The sequence below is a fragment of the Protopterus annectens genome, chromosome 15.part0, assembly GCF_019279795.1.
Source record: "Protopterus annectens isolate FY-2018-M chromosome 15.part0, PAN1.0, whole genome shotgun sequence".
NCBI lineage: Eukaryota > Metazoa > Chordata > Ceratodontiformes > Protopteridae > Protopterus > Protopterus annectens.
In genome coordinates this window covers 25,440,842-25,458,867 of record NC_056749.1, presented here as the reverse complement: position 1 = coordinate 25,458,867, position 18,026 = coordinate 25,440,842, and positions in this window count along the sequence as shown.

Sequence of the window (18,026 nt, the reverse complement as noted above, 5' to 3'; positions counted from 1 at the left end):
AACCATGTAACTACGGCACTTTAAATGGTAGGCTAGCTCAAGGGAGGCTCAGCAATCATGGGATTGGATCTACAAAAGTGATTTGTTCTATACACTGAGCTGTTTTTTTTTAAACAGCACTATCTGATGAAGTGTTCATTAGAAGGCAAAAGTGATTTTCCTTTATATTCTTTTACTGTTTTTGAATAACTAAAGTCAAGTGTTAACATTATTTACTATAACTATTTACCTTAAACTTGAACAGCCCTGAGTGTACTTTCACTATAACCATGGGTTTGAACAGTAAATATTTCATAACTAACATACCCCCCCACTAAACCTTTACCAGCCTGCTAATGAACATACTCCTCCAAACAGACACCCATGTTACACTGGGACACAATTGGGTTGGGTTGCGTGGCTAGGCTTATAAAGGCCCTGGTGGTCATTACCCTGGTATATACCTGTGAACTTATGAATATATAATATGCATGCACCTGCAATTATCAAATCTTGCCGTGGAATGCCAGTCAAGTTGCTTATTTGAACTTCCATAAAATTAATAATCTGTTCCTTCCAGTTTCTTTGGTATAACAGAAAATCTTAGCTTTCCTCTGCATTTCCTATCTTCTAACCCTACTGTTTTTTGAACTAGCTCTCATTGAGAAGGCTCTTGTACTCAGTGAGCCATTTCTTCATTTCAGCCTTTTGTTTCAAACTCCTTCTTCAATGTAAATGTGCTGCTCCTATATATAAACTTACTTTGGTGACATGCCCCACATTTTTGGTACCCTTGGGTGTACTAATATTATTTTCTCATGTAGTCCTCTAAAAAAGGTTCTTTAAATTTGGTGGTACCTTAAACAAAAAGTGGGGCTGTTCACCAATCATGGGAAAAAGTTGTTCACTGTGCCTAAAAATTAATCAGTACTTCCAAATAATATATTTTATTTGGTTGGAACATTCACTGTACTGCAAGATTAATGCCCTGCTGAAATTGTCATCATTCACATGGTCACAGCTCCCATTGTTTAATACCAGAGTGGGGGCTTGTGTCAAATACCTTGGCTAGGTCAAGATAGGTGGTATGCACTGTCTTTCCCTCGTCCAGGGCCTTGGTGACTTTTTCAAAGAAGTCAACCATGTTTAACAGGCATGATCTACCTTTAATGAATCCAAACTGGGTTGGGTCTAGAGTTTGGAAATTATCTATGTCCTTGTTAATAAGATTCATAATTATTCTTACCATGGCCTTGCAGATGGAGCTAGTCAAGCTTATGGGCCTATAATTCCCAGGGTCAGTTGATGGTCCCCCTTTGTTCAGAGGGATTACTGTTGCTGTCCTCCATTCCATCCGATCATAGCCAGTTTACAGGCTATGGTCAAACAGGAATCCAATGGGTCTGCTAGGTCATGTTTTAAGTTGTTTAAAAGGCAACCTGGGATGTTGTCTGGTCCCCTTGATGCCATGTTTTTGGTCTTGGAGATCACAGAGTTGACTTGATCTCTTGAAGTAACAGGCTGAGGAATGCTGGCAGGTATACTTTGGGGGATGACTGGAGGGGAAAGGGGTTGAAGTTTGCTCCAAATCTGTCAGCTAGCAGGTTGGTTATCACCTCCAGTTGAGTATGGGTGGTGCCATCCACAACCAGTTAGGCTCATAGCTGGGTATTCCCATTTAGATTTTGGATGTAGTTAAATAATGCCTTGTAATTATCTTTAGCTAGGGAGGCCATGTTTGCTTCATTATTAGATTTGGAGGACTTGACATGATTTCTAATTTGTTTAATCTGGAGGGGGGGTTTCTTCCTCTGCTGAGCCAGCTCCCTCTTGTTCTTGGACATTAGTCTATTTCCCTTGTTGTATAGCCTGTTTACAATAAGAGAACCACCAGGCTGGCTTATTTTTTCAGTAAAAATCTATTTTTAATCTGGTCAGGTACAGCTGATTCTATACAACTGCTTAAATGGTTATACAGGGCACTGGTGTACACCTCTGCATAACACTCCATGTTATCTGCATTTGAGGGGGGCTTTGAAACTTCTTATATCATCACTTAGTAGGAGATAGTTTATCTTTGAAAAATTCTTAAGCATGTTTGGGCTTGATTACATTGAACAAGACTGATTTATCATCTGAACTTACCAGGGACAACAGGGGTGAGGGGATCCAATGCTCTCACATTAGTGAGTACTATGTCCAGGACTTTGAGCCTCATTTGGATGTGCTGACTAGCTGTTCCACAGCATTTGCATTAACAAGGTCCAAGAAAGTACAGTTGTGTACACTTACCATAAATGTAGATGTTCGAGTGTATTCACTGTTGCAGTCATCACATTTGGGTTATCTGCTTGCAGTAGCCCTCAGTCGGCCTGATTAACAAAGTCTTAGGTCCTGCATCAGTTGCTGTCTCATCTTCCATGATGTCAGGTAGTCAGCGGTGTAAAGCATGCAGCCAACGCCATTGCATCAGTTTTTCTTGCCCCAGATGTCAGGTGCCCCCATAATGGGAAGCAATTATATATACAAGGTTACACCTCCAACAGAAAAGCAAATACACCAAAAAGCTTTAAACATAGTAAGCAAGAATAGAGGTATAGCCAATAGAAGTCAGGGGGCTGGAAGGAGGGTAACTAGGACTGCAACAGTGAATACACTCGAACATCTACATTTATGGTAAGTGTACACAACTGTACTATGTTCTTCGTGTGTCACTGTTGCAGTCATTACATTTGGATAGATTCCCAAAGCTAAGGATGAAATTAGATGGCATTAGGACCAGCTAAAAGGTCCTGCAAGACTGCAGTGGCAAAGCCAAAGATTTAGAGAAAAAAGGCAAATGGTAATGCTTGGTGAAGGTATGAATAGAATTCCAGGTAGCAGCTACTAGGATGTCCCTGGTAGGGACACCTCTGAGAAAGGCTGTAGAGGTAGATGCAGCCCTGGTTGAATGGGGTCTAATCCCCTGTGGGGTAGGTTTTCCATGGTGCTTATAGCAGAAATTAATGCAATAGCCTATCCATTTAGAAATGGTTTGCTTTGAAATGGCATTCCCCTCTGCCCCTGCAGCAAATGCAACCAGCAGTTGTTCAGATTTCCTGAGAGGTTTAGTCCTGTCCAAATAAAATCTAAGTTGTCTGTGCACATCTAAGGAGTGCAGTATTCATTCCCCTTTGTTCTGTGGATTAGAAAAGAAGGTTGGCAAATGAATGGACTGATTAAGGGCCACACTGGATACCACCTTGGGCATGAAGGAGGGATTGGTCCTGAGGGACACCCTGTCCATATGAAAAATGATGAAAGGCTCCACTGCCTTGAGGGCCTGTAATTCAGACACCATTCTTGCTGAAGTGATGGCTAAAAGGAAGGCTGTTTTCTAAGAAAGGAATTTCAACTCTGCATTTGCAGCTGGCTCAAAAGGAGGTAGAGTGAGTTTTTCCAATCCAAAGTTAAGGTCCCAGGCTGGAGTAGGGGCTCTCCTGGGTGGTTTTAAGTTTTTGGCCCCTCTGAGGAACTGCTTCAGCAGTGGATGAGAGAAGAGGGGTGGTTCTGTGTTGTAATGAGCTGAAATGGCTGAGGAATTAATTTTGATGGAGGAAAAGGAAAGGCCCTTGTGCAGCATCTCAGTTAAGTATTGAAGAATCTGAGATAAATTGGGCGCTGCCATGCCATCCCCTGAGCTTGGTTCCAGGAACAGAATCTTTTCCATTTTTCAGCATAGGATTTTCTAGTACTAGGCCTCCTTGCCTCCAAAATGACATCCAACACTTGCTTACTGAGGGATGGTAACAGAGAGATTAGGTAATTAGCCAGGCTGCCAGGTTCAGGGTTTGAAGCTGTGGGAGCAGAACCTGGCCCTTCTGCTGGGACAACAGGGCAGGGTTCTGAGTCAGGTGCCATGGTGCCAGCAGTGACACACTGTGCAAAAGGGGGTAGCAGTACTGGTGTGGCCAGTCCAGTACAATCAGTATTGTCCTTGGTTTGTCCTGTCTGATCTTTAGTAGTACCTTAGAGAGGAGAGGCAGAGGGGGTAAGGTGTAAACTGATGGGTTTTCCTAAGTGAAGGACAGGGCATCCACTTTCCAAGTTTGTTTGTGGGGGAGTCCTTGTGCAGAAATTTTCCAATTAGTAGTTCTGGTGGGAAGCAAACAGGTCTATATCTGGGTTCCCCCATTTGTGTCTCAAGATGGTGAATATCTTTGGTTCCAGTTTCCACTCGTGTGGGTCCATGGATGTCTGCTTAGGTTGTCTGCCAGTGTGTTTAGCTTTCCTGACAGGAATTGAGCCTGTAGGTGCACTTGGTAGCTCAAGGCTGTGTTCCACAGAGCCATGGCTAGTCTGCAGATAGGGTATGAGTGGGTTTCCCTCTGCTTGCTTATGTACCACATAACAGTGGTGTTGTCCATCTTTACCATTAATTGGAAGGATGTGGTCCTTGAAGGCTGTCAGAGCATTCTGTACAGCTAACATTTCTTTCTGATTGATGTGCAGGTGCATTTGACTTGGGTTCCATTTGCCCTGAATGCACTTCCCTACCAAGTGAGCCCCCCATGCATAGTCTGATGCATTTGTTGTCAGGGTTTGGGCGGCAGGGGGTAGAGTGAATGGCAGTCCCTTGTTTTGGTGACAGGCGTCTGCCCACCAAAGGAACTTAATCTGTAGACAAGGAATGATAGGAATCATTGCTTCTAGATCCTGAGAATGTTGACACCATAGGCTTTTTAGATACCATAGTAGTTTCCTCATATGCAGTCTTGCATATGGAATTAGTAGAATGCAGGAGGCCATGAACCCCAGGGCTTGCAGTATTTTCCTTGCAGATAGCTGGGTCTTTGTGGCCAGTAGTTTGAAGTTTGAAGTAGGCTGTCAAATTAATTTGTTTTTCTGGTGTGAGAAAAGCCATCTGGGAAGTTGTGTTCAAGCTTGCCCCTAGGAATACAATTTGTTGGCAGGGCACAGGATGTGATTTATTTCATTTATGGTGTACCCCAGAGAACTTAGCAATTTCTGTACAAATGCCAGATGATTCAATAGTATGTCCTGGCTTTCTGCCTGAATTAGGCAATCGTCCAGGTATGGATATATTTGGATATTTCTTTGCCTGAAAAATGCAATGACTGGAGCTAGGCACTTTGTGAATACCCTGGGCACAGTAGATAAGCCAAAGGGCAGTGCAGATAACTGATAGTGTATGTGGCCTGCTTTGAAATGTAGGTATTTCCTGCAGGATTGTCTTATTGGGATGTGCAGGTAGGCTTCCTTTAAATCCAGTGTTGCCTACCAGGCATCCTTGCCTACCATAGGAAGTAGCTGGTGAAGAGTTAGCATCTTGAGTTTTGGGATCACCAAAAATGTGTTTAGGATAGAGAGGTCCTTTATAGGATGCCAGTAGTTGTCTTTTCTGGACACCAGGAAAAGTCTTGAATAGAAACCTTGTCCCCTTTCTTCTTCTGGAACAGGTTGAATAGCTCTGATGCTTGAGAGAGAGACAATTTGCTTTTGAGCCTCTGCCCACTGATTTGGGGGTAGATCTGGCCAACCGTTTGGGGTTGGTAAGGAGTGAAAGTGGAATCTGTATCTTTGGGAAACTATATTTAAAACCCATTTGTCCTGGGTAATGAGTTTCCAATTATCTGCATGCAGGGCAATCTTTCCCCCTAAAGGAGCAGTCAGTTGTGCAGGGCTTGGAAGATTTAAAGTTAAGTCATTGAGACAGTTTACCATAGGGGGGAGTCTTACCACTCCCTGCTTTGGAAGCGGGAGCCCCTCCACTTCTTAGCCCTGTGAGTACCTTGGGACTGAAGCATGGGTTTTCTGCTGGTTCTGGGTTTGGACTGAGAAGGCCTGGAATAGGCAGGAAAGGACCAATGTTTAGAGGGCCAATGCCTACTAAATCTGGGAGGCTGTACTTGCAGGAAATCTTTAACAGGTTGCATAGAGTTAGCTTTTTCCTCCATCTTTTTAAGTACTTCTTCTGCTTTGCTGCCCAACAGGTGGTCTTGGTTTAAGGGAGCATCCAGTAATTTAACTTTAACATGATCTGGCAAAGATTACTCCTTAAGCCAAGCATGCCGTCTAAGTATAGACCCAGTGACAGCAGCCCTGCAAGATGCCTCTAGTGAATCAAAACCACATTGCAAAGTATGTTTTCCAACTTGTTCAGCAGAATGCATTAAATTCTGTAGATCTTTATTTTCAGCAGGAATCATCATTTTCTGTTTAAGCAATCCAATAATATGCTGCTGATACTTTAACATATGAAACTGGCAGTTTAAGGCCCTAATGGCCAAGGTTGCAGAAGTGTATACCTTCTTACCCCATCTATCCAGCGCCCTGGAATCTCTATCAGAGGGGGTAGGATTTTTGGCAGTTGTAGCCTTAATGCCCTTGGGTCCCTGTGAAATGGTCTCAGGATCCGCAGTAGGATTTTTAAAGAGAAACTTGTGAGAGTCAGGAACCCTGTAATATCTATCAGGTTTTCTGGGAGCAGGAGGTAAAGAGTCAGGGGCCAAGCTATATTCTGAAAAGGCATCATCCACAATGTCCAGTACAAGGGGGATAGCTAAAGGCCTGTGTTGGGGCAGAGTAAGAAATCCCTAAGCCTCTTTTTAGAGTCAGAGTAATCCTGGCTTTCCCAGCGAAAATGCTCCCTAGGAGTATGCAAGGTTTCACCAAAAGAGAAATCCTCTGGAGGGAAAGCAGAGGGAATAGAGTCCTCTTCATCAGAATCCTCATAGGTAGATACGGGTAAATCCTGGTCATCAGAGGAAACAGAAATTTCAGAATCCTGATCAGAAGAGTCATAAGCAAACTCAGTCCTAGGTCTTTTAGAGGGGGGAAGGGTGGCTTCCCCTGATTAAAGTAATAAGGGCTTCAGCCATTCTTATGATTTGTTTTTTAGGCATAGAGGCCTGTCCGTGCAGTCTGGTTGTTGGTTTTCTAGGCATGGATCGAGTTTTAGGCCTTGAAGAAGAAGATGGCATCAGTTTAATATGCAAGTCAGTAAGCCTGATACACACTCAGAAGCTGGTGCCTGCACAGGTGCTCTGGACCCATCCAAGGTAGAGACATCCGCAGGTTCCACAGTTGAAGCATCTCGCGGCATACCAGACTCTGAATGGGTCTCAGTAGAGGCCTGCAAATCTGAATTAGTGGGTATCAGGGGCTGCGAAAGCGCCTCACTGAGTATTGGCAAACTGGCGACTAGCTTAGGAGAAGCGTCGTCAGTAGCTTTGGACCTATTCGGTCTGTCTCTGTCTTTATCTTTGCATTTTTTTCAGAATGTCAGTAGTTGGGTGGCTTACCAAAGCCATATCTGGATAATTGAACCGAGTACTGAAATATTTGGAAGCTTAAACCAATGACGAATAGTTCTTTGTTTAAATAAGGCACAAAACCGACAGTGAGGTACGTCGTGGTCAGGGCCTAAGCAAGGAATGCAGTACGAATGAAAATCTTTATGAGGTATTTGCTTTCCACAAGAAATACAATTATTAACTTTTACTGACATCGGTTTAGAGCAAGAAAAAGTTTCCCCAATGTGGTACTTAGCTTAGTTGAAGACTTTGGTTCTGAAACTCGAAAATGAAAGTTTCAGCAGTCAGCCGACCGGCACTTGCGAACTGCTTCTGCTTCGGGCACCGCATGGCAAGAAAGACTGATGTAATGGCTTCAGCTGCATGTTTTATATCCCTGACTACCTGACGTCATGGACGATGAGACAGCAACTGACGCAGGACCCAAGACTTTGTTAATCAGGCCGACTGAGGGCTACTGCAAGTAGATAACCCAAATGTGATGACTGCAACAGTGAAACATGAAGAACATCCTCTGAGCCAAGCATGTTTAAGATCATGGATGCTTCCCCAGTCGATGGTAGGATAAATAAAATTACCCATAAGTAATGTGTTGGGCTGTAAGGCAAGTGACTCCAGTAAGGCCAGGTATTCTTTTCCTTTTTCATGGTGGGGTTCTACAGCTAGCTATGATGTGGTACAGGGCTTTCCATGCCTTTGAACCATGTCTCGGTGACTGCACAGACATCACCATCTTCCAGTGTTAGGAGTGCTTCCAAGGGGTGCAGTTTCTTGTTTAGATTCCTAGCAGTAAGCAACAGTACCTTGAGTTTAACTAGTGAGGATTTTTTTACGTTGGGAGGGTGGTTAATTTGACACTGCCTAAAGAAGGCAAAATAGGGATGGTTACAGCCTTTACCAGTATCCAAAAGCCTAGAGGAGGTAGGAGCAGACCATCTCTGGCAAATCATCGTGGTCCATCACCCATGTCTTCCCAGGCAGATATTGGATCCCCTTGGACTAACAACAGAAGCTAAGCCAATTGTTAAAGTCAATCATTTTGTGTTTGTATTGTGGCATCATCCTTGGAGGATGTAGAATGCTGCTTAAGGCTAGGCTTATACTTGTCTGTAACACATAATGTGAGAGCTCAGTCATGTCTCAAGTCATTCTCCCCCACATGGACTATGACAGAGTCATACCAGTACTTATGGATGAGTGACTTGAGTGCTTGAGAAACTTGATGGATCCCGACACCTGAAAGGCAGCTAACCATAACCCACTCCTTATCTAGCCTGGAGAGGGAAACAGCCATATGTCTAACAATGGAGTCACCTATGACCAGTACATTAGTTTTATCATGTTACGCCTTATGGGATTATTTGTTGAGACACTGGTGTGTGTGTTATTGTGTGTTGCGGTTATGTGTGTAAGTGGTTTTCATTTAAAAGGCCTCTGATTTTTTGCTACATTATTAGTGAGCACCTCCGTATATGTGGGTTTACTTATCATGTCCTTATTTAGTGTGGGAAATGTGTGTGTGTGTGTGTGTGTGTGTGTGTGTGTGTGTGTGTGTGTGTGTGTGCGCGCGCGTGTGTCTGTGTGTGTGTGTGTGTGTGTGTGTGTGTGTGTGTTAGTGTGTATGTGGGTGTGTGGGTGTGTGTATGGGTGTGGGTGTGTGTGTGTGTGTGTGTGGGTGTGGGTATGGGTGTATGTGTGTGTGTGTGTGTGTGTGTGTGTGTGTGTGTGCTGACAACCTGTTTGACATTAGATTTGTTCTTGTGTGAGAGTCTTGCCTCCAATTTCATAGTGAGATTTCATCTCTCACATAAATTATTTGGGTGTTTCAGGAGTAAGTGCGTGTCAGTATACATTAGACAGATGCTACATTCTTCTTAGGATGCACATGTCTATCAGGCTGGCCAGAGAGATGATGGGAAACTGCCTATGATAGCAGCCTCTTACTATATGTTTTATTAGTGAAGGGAACGGGTTAATTTGATAGGATTGTACTGGTAGCACCAAAATGACAAGAGGGACCTATATTTTGTGTAGGCTAAGATTGATCAATAAGGCAGTGCTGCTCATTGCACAACTGAGTTGCTCCTAGAGCAGCAGAAAAGCTTGGAAGGGTTTCACTGACAGCTGTTTAGGGAAAAACTGAGCTACTAGACTTTTGTGTCTATACGGGGCACTGCTAACCACCACTGAGTGAAGAGCAGCTCCGTGCAAATGCAGGGCTTAATATCAGCAAAGACAAACAAGTTTTAAGCAAACTACCAATTCGGAAAACACATAAGAAGTCTTTCACTAGCAATCTCCAACTCGAACAGGTTAGGTCAGCACACTTCTGCCACAAGTGTGGAGAAAAATGCCTTCTTTATGTAGAATAGCTGGTTTGGAGCCCAAGTCTAACAAGACCACACAAACTACCTATAACTAACTGATACAAAGTAATATAATGCAATTAATACTTAAAGCAGTACATTTGTTTTTGCTATAAAGTGCAAAAATAACAGCAAATCGCTTAAAAACTGCTAATGTACAGTCACAGTGTACAAGAGAACTGAAAAAATAGTTATATTGCCTTTTCAGAAGTGGATTGCTCCAGCTGAAAGCAGATTCTCAGTAATCAGTAGCAAAGTTGCAAAATGACAAGCAGCTTTGAGCATCTTTGTCAAAGCCTGAGTAAATGTGAGGTTTACATACGAGCAAAGAGAAACAAATTAAGCTAATTACCAGTAAGTGACCTCCTCTCAATGGGGTGAGGTTGCCTCAACAGGGATGCTCCTCTCAATGGGATGATGGTGTCTCAGCAGGGACCTCCTCTTAATGGGGTGTCTCAACAGGGACCTGCCCACCACAATAGCATAACACCCACTAAACAGTGCTATATGAGGGGGTAGGGTGGATTTAATGAGATTAACACACTGATATCCCAGCCCCGCTAAATCCAATATAGATGAAAAAGCTGTAATGACAAGTTAATTCCTCTTGCAGAAAAGGGAACTCAACTAAAAACAGGTCAAATCTGACAAATCAATGACAAAGCTGGGGAATGGATGAGATCCTAGTGAGTGGGACAGGCAATTCAAGGTTAACGCAATCATGAAAAAGTAAAAAGACACACACACACCCAGACATGCAAAAAAGGTTAATATAACTTAACACATTTGCCATTGAAGAAATCAGAGAAGAGGTACGACTGAAAATTTAAAACCCAGAAAGGTGTAATTTTTCAAGGAAAAACAAAAAAAGAAAAATCTAGAGGCATAATTTGAAAACAGTGGGAGAACAAGTCTGGAATAATGTTTTTTTTTTTTTTTTCAAAGAGAGGATTGCAGGTAAATGATGCTCTTCCACAAGAGATGCTGAATTCACAATGGTGTGGGAATTCAGTGTGGAGTGAGGAGGTGTTGGCAGTTTTCTGAGAACACAAATCCTCCACATTTAAATAAGAAACAAATTCCACAAGAGTAAACTAAAGTAGGTATTTACTTATTTTATTCACATTTTGTTTACTGGGGGACAACAATGATGAATAAATGACCAACTACTAGCTCAGCCTGGGTGGCATGCAAAACAATACAAACAGAATGCAGATAAAAATTCCTAATGGATTATACAGACATGTGTAATGTGCTGCAGACATGTGTAATGTGCTACATATACTATACAATAGTAGTAGACCAGTTATAAATTTAGCAAAAGAAAAAATAATATGCAAAACAATACAAACAGAATGCAGATAACAAAAACTCCTAATGGATTATGCAGACAGCGTTATGTGTAATGTGCTGCAAATATTATACAATAGTAACAGACCAGTTATAAATTTAGCAAAAGAAAAAATAACATTTCATACATATTTGTATAAGAGTCAGTCACAGGTGAGAGTTAGGAGTAAAAGGATCGATAATGGGCAAAGTACATTAACTTAAACTGTCCTTCCTCATGACTCGTCAACTTACACCTGGACAAGATTACAACAGGATAAAAAGCAAGTGGTTTTTACCTCATCCAGATGAAAAAAAAAACAAAACAAAAATTAAGTTATTTCAGGGGGGCAAGCTCCCAACCTAAAAATCCTCATGCGGGGGCAAGTCCACTGGACTTACATATAGCAAATCCACAACTGCATAAATATGAAGATAGAAATCTCCCAAAAGGAAGGAAACACAGTCAGGGCATGTTTAGAATTCGCACCAGCTGTGACTTCCTCTCCCAAAAGGAAGGAATCACCATCAGGGCATGTTTAGAAATTGCACCAGCTGTGACTTCCACTCCCAAAAGGAAGGAATCACCATCAGGGCATGTTTAGAAATCACACCAGCTGTGACTTCCTCTCCCAAAAGGAAGGAATCACCATCAGGGCATATTTAGAAATTGCACCAGCTGTGACTTCCTACAGAAATCAGGGATGAGGGAAGTTCAACCTTTGCCAAGCTAACCTTAATCAGTTAGCAACTCATCAATTTTACACTAGTGAAGTTTAGAGATGTTCTCAAACTCTCCTTAACTGACATCACATATTATGTTTCTGTGCCATATCTGACGTCACATATGGGTCCAATTCCTAAAGACTTGCCCTGAGTCTATAAGCGATTTACACTGGTGTAAGTCTCCTATATAGATAGGACTTGCACTGGATTAAGTCACTTACACAGAGAACAACTCTTTTGTAATCGGGTCAGGCTTACATTGGAATAACATACTCCAAAAAAAGACGAAACAAACTGGATATAAAACCAAAGCGAAAAGCCACCAACTGGGTACAATGTAAATTTATTATCCAAATAAACGAACTTCAGTTTTAAAATTCAACGAAAAAATAATAAATGTCGAAATTCAGTTTTAACATTCAACAAACAAATAATAAATGTAAGCGCTTTTGTTTAATCAGTATTAAACTTCATCAGACAATATCTTTAAACAAAGCATCACTTCCTTTTATCCAAAAATTCATAAAAATGTAAGAGAGCCACCTATGCGACCATTAGTAGATGGAAGAGATTCTATTACGTCAGCCTGTGCTAAATATGTCGATTATGAGTTAAAAAAGATTATAAAAATAGAAAAATATATATGTAAAGACTCATGGACATTTTTAGAACATATGAATCAGGTTAAATTTAACAAAAGTGATATATTAATAATTATAGATGTATGTGATTTATATACAGTTATACCACAAACAATTGGATTAGAATGGGCCAATGAATTATTGGTAGAATACGGTGTTAATCAAGAATTAATTAATCTTATAATAGAGCTTTTGGAAATTGTATTAAATAATAATTTTTTAATGTTTGATAAAAAATATTTTTTACAGAAGAAAGGTATTGTAATGGGCTCCCCGTGTGGAGGCATATATGCAAACCTTGTCATGGTATTCTGGGAGAAAAATATATCTTTAATAGCCAATCATTTATTAAATCTTATCGTTTCCAAGATGATGTATGTCTTATTTGGGATGGAAATTTAGAAATTTTAAATTAATTTTTAATATATATTAATCAAACTACAGAGTTTTTTAAATTTACATGGAATATCAAAGAACATAGTATTAACTACTTAGATGTACATCTTATGAAAGATTTATTGAATGAAACATACATTGCAGCAATCCACAGAAAAGAATCATATTCGAACAGCTTTCTTCACTATACTAGTTCCCATCTTGAACATCAGAATAAATCTGTAATAAAAGGACAACCTTTGAGAGCTGCTCGAATGATTACTGATATTCATCAATTTGAAATAGAATGTGATTTCTTGAGAAAGATGTTTATTAATTAATGTTATCCACAAGCATTGATCGATTCATTAATATCAGAAGTAACCAATAAAAGGCTAAATTGTCATTTTAAACCTATTTTATGTAAGCAAGAATTAGTAGAGAATGTTGGTAGTAATATATTTAATGACCATGTCCTAGACAGTGGACATGAGTCCGAAAAAGAAAATTTTGAAAAGTCCCTAATTATTACTCATTCCCAAGAGCATTATTTATTAAGAGAAATATTTACTAATAATTGGTCAATACTTATGGATGACCCACAATGTAAAAAACATTTGGGTGATGTTCCAAAAATAATTTATAGAAAAGGCAGAAGCTTCAAAGATACATTAAAAAATCAATCTAATATAATGATGAAAAAATAGAAATTTAATAAAAGGAATGAAGAAATGTGGAGCCTGCAATTGGTGTTTCAAAATTAAAGAAGGATATACTTTCTATTTGAGGAACAAAAAATATTATTTGAAAAGTAAATATAATTGAAAATCTAAAGCTGTAGTATATTTGGCAATGTGTAATTTTTGTCCTATTTTTATATAGGGAAAACAGAGAGAATGCTATCACAAAGAATCTATGAACATGAATATTCTATAAAGAAAAATAAAACAAGCAATGCCTTAGCAAAACATATTAGTGAATTTATCGATCATCAATTTTATTTTATAGTTACAGACCATGTAGAAATAGATGACAAACGTCCTTGGGGGCTATTTTTAGTACAAAAAGAACTAGAATGGCAAATTAAAGTACAGGCTGATACATGGCGTGGAATCAATGAATGTAGTTCAATAGCCGTAATTTTAAAATTGAAGGCATTGAATAGGAAGAAAATCAAAGATTAAAATTTATATTTTATTAAGATATCTATTTATGAACTTTTATAATATAATCATATCTATTTATTCATTTTAAGTATATATTTATATGTATATTTATAGTTATATCAATTTTCATTTAATAAGATATCTATTTTAAATTATTATTCCCCACATAACCTGACTAATGATTTATAGTCAATCATATATATTTACATTTTTTAGCGAATATCTCAAGGGTTGGTAACTATTGGATTCTATTTCCAAATTTTAATCTACTAGGCATGCGCAAATTGTGAGAGCCTTTTGGCGGGCTTTTTTGAATTTTACAGGAAGTTATAAAAGGAAGTGATGCTTTGTTTAAAGATTGTCTGATGAAGTTTAATACTGAATAAACAAAAGTGCTTACATTTATTATTTGTTTGTTGAATGTTAAAACTGAAGTTTGACATTTATTATTTGTTCGTTGAATGTTAAAACTGAAGTTCGTTTATTTGGATAATAAATTTACATCATACCCAGTTGGTGGCTTTTCGCTTTGGTTTTATATCCAGTTTGTTTTGCCTTTTTTTGGATTATGTCTACTAATGAGAGCGAAAGTGCCGTACATGTGGAGAATGTTCCTAACAGGACCGAAGGGTCGATTGGTAATTTAACAGCTTTAATCCTCAAACTTTCACAGTGAGTGGATGGTTTATATGAGAGACTTAATGGTGTAAATAGCGTCAATGATGCTGTGCATATCCGAACAACTACTGAAGCCTGTAATTTTAATTTAATGCCTGCATGCCTAGGAAAGGAGAATCAACCCAATCAAGAAAACAATCCTAAGACTGTTGTAGAAAAACAGAGACAAAATATTGAATCGCAAGCACATGGTAATAATAGAGTTTATCAGCCATCTCATGCCACCGGACATTTTTTTAGAAATAAAGAAAGCATGAGAAACGAAATTCCAGTTTTGAATGAATGGTTAGAATTATCATTCGCTTTTTCTGGTGGGCTGAGTAAAGGTACTACTTCACTTGACTCGAAATGAAATGACTATGACTATAAATTGCTTAAATGTAAAAAACTGCAATTGGAGAAAGCTTATTTAAATGAATGTATCAAACATAATATCATTCCTAAGGGATTGCCCTTTTGGCGCTTCCCCACCGGTTTAGTTTATAATTCTCCATTTCATACAGAATTGATGCAATTGTTTGATAAGAGCGGAAAAGAATTGCTTAATTTAATAATAAAATACAATCAAATGGATATCGACCAACTCATCATAGACTTGGACCGACTTGATAAAGGCATTAGAACTGATGTTTCTTATGATAATATACAATATGAGATGCTCAGGATATATAGTACAACTGAGCAACACATAGCAAAATTGAAAATTGGTAAAATGAAGAAATTAGAAAGAGACCTTAATCAGTATGCGAATGGTGTGGCTTATATGAAGCCACCAGGACCGCAAAGAAAAAGCAAATCTTATGCCTATAACAATAAATTTAATAATAACATCAGAACTGATGACTCTAGAGATTTGGAGCAACATAGAGATTTTGGTCATGAAATAGACTTGACATACGAAGACGAATTTCCGGAGTTGAGAAGGTCCGAAAGACTAAAAATTAAAAACCCTTACTTTAACCATCAATCGGCGAGGTTTCAAGGGGCCAAACCCAAAGACAAACAGTGGAGAACTTAAATCGATGGTCGAGTCTATATGAACATAATGACTGGCATGAATGGTACATGCCCATTTGTAACAATAATGAGGGATGATAACCAATACAATTGTTTATTGAGTTTAGATGAACATAATGTTTTGCATAATATTGCTGCAAGTAATATAAATGGAGGAATGTGTGAAGGTTTTAAGCATATTATAGTGAATGGGGATGGTGATTTTAACGTTTATAATTTTTCCAAAATAGTGCCATCAAAGCCTTTTGATTTTACTTCTGTAATGATAGATATAACATTATTTTTAAGGAAAATTAATTTTACTTTAATATATCATAATAACATTTATAATGAGTCTAGTAAATTTAATATTAGTAGTACTTACAATCCATCTTTACATCCGAAACTTCTATTATATGAGAAAATGTGTGACTATCAATTAAAATGTTTAGATAAATTTGGGAAAGAATCTAATATTTTATCAAATTTAAACCCTGATGATTAATAAGACTAAAAAATGAAAATATTAGGATCATGAAGCCTGATAAAGGTGGAGGAGCTATTATGAGTAATGAATTGTATAATAATAAATTAAATTTAATTTTGAAACTGATATTTACGAAGAGATATCTTTAAATGAATTGAATATAGCATATAAAAAATATATGCTCAGATATATGATTTGTTTTTAGATAGATGTATAGATATAAATTTATTTAATTATCTTAATATTATAACCTCCAGAATTCCTGTATTTTTTTGGAAATCCAAAAATTCATAAAAATGTAAGAGATCCACCTATGCGACCATTAGTAGACGGAAGAGATTCTATTACGTCAGCCTATGCTATATATGTAAAGACTCATGGACATTTTTAGAACATATGAATCAGGTTAAATTTAACAAAAGTGATATATTAATAACTATAGACGTCTGTGATTTATATACAGTTATACCATAAACAATTGGATTAGAATGGGCTACTGAATTATTGGTAGAATATGGTGTTAATCAAGAATTAATTAATCTTATAATAGAGCTTTTGGAAATTGTATTAAATAATAATATTTTAATGTTTGATAAAAAATATTTTTTACAGAAGAAAGGTATTGCAATGGGCTACCCGTGTGGAGGCACATATGCAAACCTTGTCATGGTATTCTGGGAGAAAAAATATATCTTTAATAGCCAATACTTCTCATTTATTAAATCTTATCATCATTTCCAAGATGATATATGTCTTATTTGGGATGGAAATTTAGAAATTTTAAATGAATTTTTAATATATATTAATCAAACTACAGAGTTTTTTTTTAAATTTACATGGAATATCAATGAACATAGTATTAACTACTTAGATGTATATCTTATGAAAGATTTATTGAATGAAACATACATTGCAGCAATCCACAGAAAAGAATCATATTCAAACAGCTTTCTTCACTATACTAGTTCCCATCCTGAACATCAGGAAAAATCTGTAATAAAAGGACAACTTTTGACAGCTGCTCAAATGATTACAGATTTTCATCAATTTGAAATAGAATGTGATTTCTTGAGAAAGATGTTTATTAATAAATGTTATCCACAAGCATTGATCAATTCATTAATATCAGAAGTAACCAATAAAAGGCTAAATGGTCATTTTAAACCTATTTTATATAAGCAAGAATTATTAGAGAATGTTGGTAGTAATATATTTAATGACCATGTCCTAGATAGTGGACATGAGTCCGAAAAAGAAAATTTTGAAAAGTCCCGAATTATTACTCATTCCCAAGAGCATTATTTATTAAGAGAAATATTTACTAATAATTGGTCAATACTTATGGATGACCCACAATGTAAAAAACATTTGGGTGATGTTCCAAAAATAATTTATAGAAAAGGCAGAAGTTTCAAAGATATATTAAAAAAATCAATCTAATATAATGATGAAAAATAGAAATTTAATAAAAGGAATGAAGAAATGTGGAGCCTGCAATTGGTGTTTCAAAATTAAAGAAGGATATACTTTCTATTTGAGGAACAAAAAATATTATTTGAAAAGTAAATATAATTGTACATCTAAAGCTGTAGTATATTTGGCAATGTATAATTTTTGTCCTATTTTTTATATAGGGAAAACAGAGAGAATGCTATCACAAAGAATCTATGAACATGAATATTCTATAAAGAAAATAAAACAAGCAATGCCTTAGCGAAACATATTAGTGAATTTATCGATCATCAATTTCATTTTATAGTTATAGACCATGTAGAAATAGATGACAAACGTCCTTGGGGGCTATTATTAGTACAAAAAGAACTAGAATGGCAAATTAAAGTACAAGCTGATACATGGCCTGGAATCAATGAACATAGTTCAATATCCCCAATTTTAAAATTGAAGGCATTGAATAGGAAGAAAATCAAAGATTAAAATTTATATTTTATTAAGATATTTATTTATGA